The sequence below is a fragment of the Salmo salar genome, chromosome ssa01 (genome assembly GCF_905237065.1).
Source record: "Salmo salar chromosome ssa01, Ssal_v3.1, whole genome shotgun sequence".
Lineage (NCBI taxonomy): Eukaryota > Metazoa > Chordata > Actinopteri > Salmoniformes > Salmonidae > Salmo > Salmo salar.
In genome coordinates this window covers 39,205,565-39,211,602 of record NC_059442.1, presented here as the reverse complement: position 1 = coordinate 39,211,602, position 6,038 = coordinate 39,205,565, and the positions used below count along the sequence as shown (strand labels likewise).

The 6,038-nt window shown below is 43.5% G+C and overlaps 1 protein-coding gene across 3 annotated transcripts in view; it reads left to right on the top strand.

Annotated features, from left to right (window-relative positions):
• The first annotated feature begins 5,581 nt into the window (after window positions 1-5,581).
• The window catches only part of mgaa (MAX dimerization protein MGA a), a 38,563-nt gene continuing 38,106 nt past the window's right edge, over window positions 5,582-6,038 (top strand). For 2 of the 3 annotated variants that reach the window (XM_014194860.2, XM_014194858.2), the window contains exon 1: window positions 5,618-5,762. The gene's annotated coding sequence lies outside the window, so the exon portion shown is untranslated. Of the gene's footprint in view, window positions 5,763-6,038 lie in introns of all 3 variants that reach the window. The other variant, XM_014194859.2, reaches the window with a different exon arrangement.

Genomic DNA, 6,038 nt, shown 5'->3' with positions numbered 1-6,038 from the left:
AATTTTACTGAATTACAGTTCATATAAGGAAATCAGTCAATGGAAAAATGAATTATGCCCTAATCTCTGATTTCACATGACTGGGCAGGCGTGCAGCCATGGATGGGCCTGGGAGGGCATAGGCCTGCCCACTGGGGAGCCAGGCCCAGTCAATCAGAATGAGTTTTTCCCCACAAAAGGGTTTTATTACAGACAGAAATACTCCTCAGTGTATCTGCTGTCCAGGTAGCTGGTCTCAGATGATCCTGCAGGTGAAGAAGCTGGAAGTGGAGGTCCTGGGCTGGTGTGGTTACACGTGGTCTGCATTTGTGAGGCCTGGCAACAGCTCTGGTGGACATTCCTGCAATCAGCATACCAATTTCACACTCCCTCAAAACTGTGACATTGTGTGACAACTGCAGCACAAGGTGCACTTGTGTAATAATCATGCTGTTTAATCAGCTTCTTGATATGCAACACCTGTCAAGTGGATGGATTATCTTGGCTTAAAGAGAAATGCTCAATAACAGGGATGTAAACAAATGTGTGCACAAAATTTGAGAGAAGCTTTGTGCATATGGGACATGTCTGGGATCTTTTTATTTCAGCTCATGAAACATGGGACCAACACTTTACATGTGGTGTTTTTATTTTTGTTCAGTGTATATTTCAAAATGTGAGGTAGGCTATATGATCACACCAGCAATAGATCAGTTGTATTACTTGTAAGGCACAACTGAGTGAGTATATATTTGAACTAATTCAATTTAAAAAAAAAAATAATCTGGGCTGATGGTGCCTGCATCTGATGGTCCGTCTCAGCGGAGGGAGAGAGCAGCAGACTGAGGGTCCGCCTCTCAACATCCCCCTTCTCTCCCTTTCCTCCACTGACACTGACCAAATAGGGACACAGTCTTCCAGCTGATGGCAAAACTCAAGTCGCACCGCATAATTTCTGCCTCATGCACAAATTCATGTTGTTACTCCTATGAACTATTTTAACAGCATATGAAAAGTGTTGACAGTGTTGAGTAAGAACTTAAACTCACTTAAAAACAGCTCTTTGCTGTATTTGTTGACATTCTCTCTAGTCATGGTTTTAAATGGTTTGAAGTCTCACAGTATCAACTTTGCTGTAGGTTATTTTTATAATATATATATATTTTTTACACGTGCTACTTTACTGCAGACACTTATCTGAGCCATCAGATTAGCCAGCGGTAGGCCTATAAAGCACTTGATTTGCTCTCCAGGCCCGCTGGGAAAGCAAAGTTAGTACCTTCAGACACATGAAATGGTTCAAAATATGAACAGTTCACCTTCCCGGCGGCTGAATCGGGTGCACCTACCGTCTCACTACTAAAATATGAAATAGGAACGCAAGGCTTTATCGCTGTTATTTTTACAGAAATGTTTGTCGATCGACAAGGAATGCCTTGGAGATCAAACAGTCCATGGCGATGACTGGTTGGTGACCACTGCCTTAAAGGGATACTTCGGGATTTTTGCAATGAGGCCTTTTTTATCTAAACTCAGCAAAAAAAGAAAGCCCCTTTTTCAGGACCCTGTCTTTCAAAGATACTTTCATAAAAATCTAAATAACTTCACAGATCTTCCTTGTAAAGGGTTTAAACACTATTTCCCATGCTTGTTCAATGAACCATAAACAATTAATGAACATGCACCTGTGGAACGGTCGTTACGACACTAACAGCCTACAGACGGTAGGCAATTAAGGTCACAGTTATGAAAACTTAGGACACTAAAGAGGCCTTTCTACGGACTCTGAAAAACACCAAAAGAAAGATGCCCAGGGTCCCTGCTCATCTGCGTGAATGTGTCTTAGGCATGCTGCAAGGAGGCATGAGGACTGCAGATATGGCCAGGGCAATAAATTGCAATGTCCGTACTGTGAGACGCCTAAGACTGCGCTACAGGGAGACAGGATGGACAGCTGATCGTCCTCGCAGTGGCAGACCACGTGTAACAACACCTGCACAGGATCGGTACATCCGAACATCACACCTGCGGGACAGGTACAGGATGGCAACAACTGCCAGAGTTACACTAGGAACGCACAATCCCTCCATCAGTGTTCAGACTGTCCGCAATAGGCTGAGCGAGGCTGGACTGAGGGCTTGTAGGCCTGTTGTAAGGCAGGTCCTCACCAGACATCACCGGCAACAATGTCACCTATGGGAACAAACTCACCGTCGCTGGACCAGACAGGACTGGCAAAAAGTGCTCTTCACTGACGAGTTGTGGTTTGGTCCCACCAGGGGTGATAGTCGGATTCACGTTTATTGTCGAAGGAATGAGCGTTACACCGAGGCCTGTACTCTGGAGCGGGAACGATTTGGAGGTGGAGGGTCCATCACGGTCTGGGGCGGTGTGTCACAGCATCATCGGACTGAGCGTGTTGTCATTGCAGGAAATCTCAACGCTGTGCGTTACAGGGAAGACATCCTCCACTCTCATGTGGTACCCTTCTTGCAGGCTCATCCTGACATGACCCTCCAGCATGACAATGCCACCAGCCATACTGCTCGTTCTGTGCGTGATTTCCTGCAAGACAGGAATGTCAGTGTTCTGCCATGGCCAGGGAAGAGCCTGGATCTCAATCCCATTGAGCACGTCTGGGACCTGTTGGATCGGAGGGTGAGGGCTAGGGCCATTCCCCCCAGAAATGTCCGGGAACTTGCAGGTTCCTTGGTGGAAGAGTGGGGTAACATCTCACAGCAAGAACGGGCAAATCTGGTGCAGTCCATGAGGAGGAGATGCACTGCAGTACTTAATGCAGCTGGTGGCCACACAAGATACTGAATGTTACTTTTGATTTTGACCCCCCTTTGTTCAGGGACACATTATTACGTTTCTGTTAGTCACATGTCTGTGGAACTTGTTCAGTTTATGTCTCAGTTGTTGAATCTTGTTATGTTCATAAAAATATTTACACATGTTAAAAGTTTGCTGCAAATTAACGCAGTTGACAGTGAGAGGACGTTTTCTTTTTTTGCTTAGTTTACTTCCCCAGAGTCCGATGAAATCATGGATACCATTTTTATATGTCGGTGCATGCCGTTTGAAGGAAGTTTCTAACTGGCGTTAGAGCAATGACTTGAAGTCATAGGAGATACCCATAGACTTCCAGTCATTGCGCTAATGCTAGTTAGCACTGGCTCACAAAACTGCCTCCAACTTCCTTCATACTGGACACGGAGACATAAATATGGTATCAACAACCTTCCTCTGACTCTGGAAAGTAGATAAAGACCTCATTGCCAAAATCTCAAAGTATCCCTTTAAAATTTTTGTGAATGAGTTATTTTGAAGAGTACCATTGAGTATTTATGAAACAAGATAATATGCAGAACATTATGTATTCAAGAACTCATTTTACCAGTGTGAATATGGATATTATGATCTGTTAAGACATTAGCCTGATAAAAACGGGGGTCTGTCGTTCACTGATGTTCAAAATACTTACAGAGACACCTTTGATTTTGCTTATAGGCTATGGGATATCAAGGGACATGTTTTAATATGTATATTTTCTATGAAGTTTTTGTATATTGTTATAAAAATAATTTCCATAGATGATCATCCTTACCAGCCTGTGCCTAGTTGTTTTGAGATTTGTACATAAAGCTACAATGTAATTCTCACCAAGTGTAAGTAAATAAAAAGTATTGGTTGTTTCATCATCGTATGGTATATTTAAGCAATAAGGCTGAGGGGGTGTGGTATATGGCCACTATACCACGGCTACGGGCTGTTTTTACGCACGACGCAAGTGCCTGGACACAGCCCTTAGCCTTGGTGTATTGGCCATATATCACAAACCCCCGAGGTGCCTTATTGCTATTATAAACCAACATAATTAGAGAAGTAAAAATAAATGTTTTGTCATACCTATGGTATAAGGTCTTATATCAGAGTCACTCAGATAGTATAAGAACAAGGCATAAGCTATGGCAAAATGTGTAGAATCCCAGAAAACAACCTTTAAAACCGTAAAATGTTCTCTCAGCCCCATGGCAAAATGTGTAGAATTGCAGAAAACAACGTTAAAAAACGGTAAAATGTCCTCTTAGCCCCGTGACAAAACAGGTAGAATTGCAGCTTGTCCCCCACGCTAACATTACTACCGCTGCTGAAAAGAATCCTAGGGGAAACACTGCATTTCAACTGCCTCGAATTTAGTATAACTGTCTTTTAGGTGCAGTTTGATTGCCATCTTAAGTGGCGGTCCAATTCACAAACGTTGCCCCCTAGGCCCTCGATCTAGCTCGAGGGAGGAAGTGAAGAACTTTGGCTGCATTCCAAACACTTAAAAGACACACCAGTTTAATGCAAACTGTAGTAGTATCAAACTCCGGTGGCAGCTTAGTGTCAAACGTAATCAACAGGGGCTGCATTTTCGGCATGTGAGACATAATGACGCTAGCTTGCTAAAACATATATATAGATGACATTGATTTTAGCGTTGGCAAATTGGAATGACGCTCAAATTGGCTTAGTCTCGTGGTGAGGAGCCTATACAACATACATAGCTAGCTTCATAAACATTTATTGGAATTCTGAAATGTATTGGAATAAGTGACAAACTATACATCTAGCTTGCTAGCTAGATGGGTAACTGTAGCTAGCTACATTAGCTTGCTAGGTACATTAATAGCTTGAGGTTAGTTGCTTTTAAGCCGAAATTCAAGATTTCCACCAAGGACGTTGCCTCTTCGATCATCACTCTCCCTCGTTTGGGCAAGGTACATTTGAGGTCGCTACACTCGTATGTGATGATGTAAAACGTCATTCAAGGGCTGAAGGTTTAGGACCGAGGGCTGTCTGATTTGCGTTTGGACCGCAACCAAGTGTTCTTACATCGTCTGACTAGTTATGGCTGACTAGCTACGGATTAGTACCCTAACTATCCGGCTACCACCCGGCTACTCAACCCTGCACGTTAGAGGATGCTGCCCTATATACATAGAATCACTGGCCACTTTAATAATGGAACACTAGTCACTAATGTTTACATACTGCTTTACTCATCTCATATGGATATACTGTATTCTATTCTACTGTATCTAGTCCATGCCCCCGACATTGCTCGTCCTAATATTTATATTTTTCTTAATTCCATTATTTTACTTTTAGATGTGTGTATTGTTGTGAATTGTTAGATACTAACGTTGCTGCACTGTTGGAGCTAGGAACACACGCATTTCGCTACACCCGCAATAACATCAGCTAAATATCTGTATGTGACCAATAAAAGTTCATTAGTAAACACCAAGTTGAGATGCAATTACAGCGAAGTCGCAGGTAAATTCTTGCATTGACCGTTTCAATCTGGTTAGAGCTGGTTGGCCAGCACATCTCCCCCCGAATAAGCATGCCCACGGGCTTTGTCTGTCGTTACGTGTACAGTCGACATGATCAAACTTGGATTATATTTACACCCCAACCATTCAGTCTTTGTTGGAAGGCCACCTACCAAAAAGCGGGGAGTTTCAAATCTCCACATGGCGGCGTTCCGTACCACTTCAGCATGCATTTTCTCCCTCGGGTTTGAATCATGTGATACAAAGGCGCTGAGTCTGCGCAGAAAGACCCGAACGTGCATCCGCGGAGCTGTGACGTCTTTCTCCAGCACGCATGATTCCTCCAGATGGGAGATGCGAGGTACTGTATATTATGCTTTCAACTGAGGAAAAGGAAGGGATTACACAAGGAATCGACGACTGCCATCGCATATTTTGATCCATTAAAATGTGCAAAAGGTAATCCATGTGTTTAGTGAAGCACATGATCCCGTCGAGAAAGACTAAGTTGATATTGCAAGCTCCAAGTCTTCTCTTTCTAGTCTGAGGATGTGGCCACCATGTTGAGTTGGGAATCAGGCGCCATTGAATTCGATCGTGTTGGCAAGGCTTTAGTGCTTAGGCCTTGCAGGCCCAAGCCACGTTTTTAGTCGCCGCAGTGCATGGCATCGAGGCCATTTGCAGAGAAGGATTTCTATCTACTTATAAGTAAAGTATAGAGGACACACCATTCGT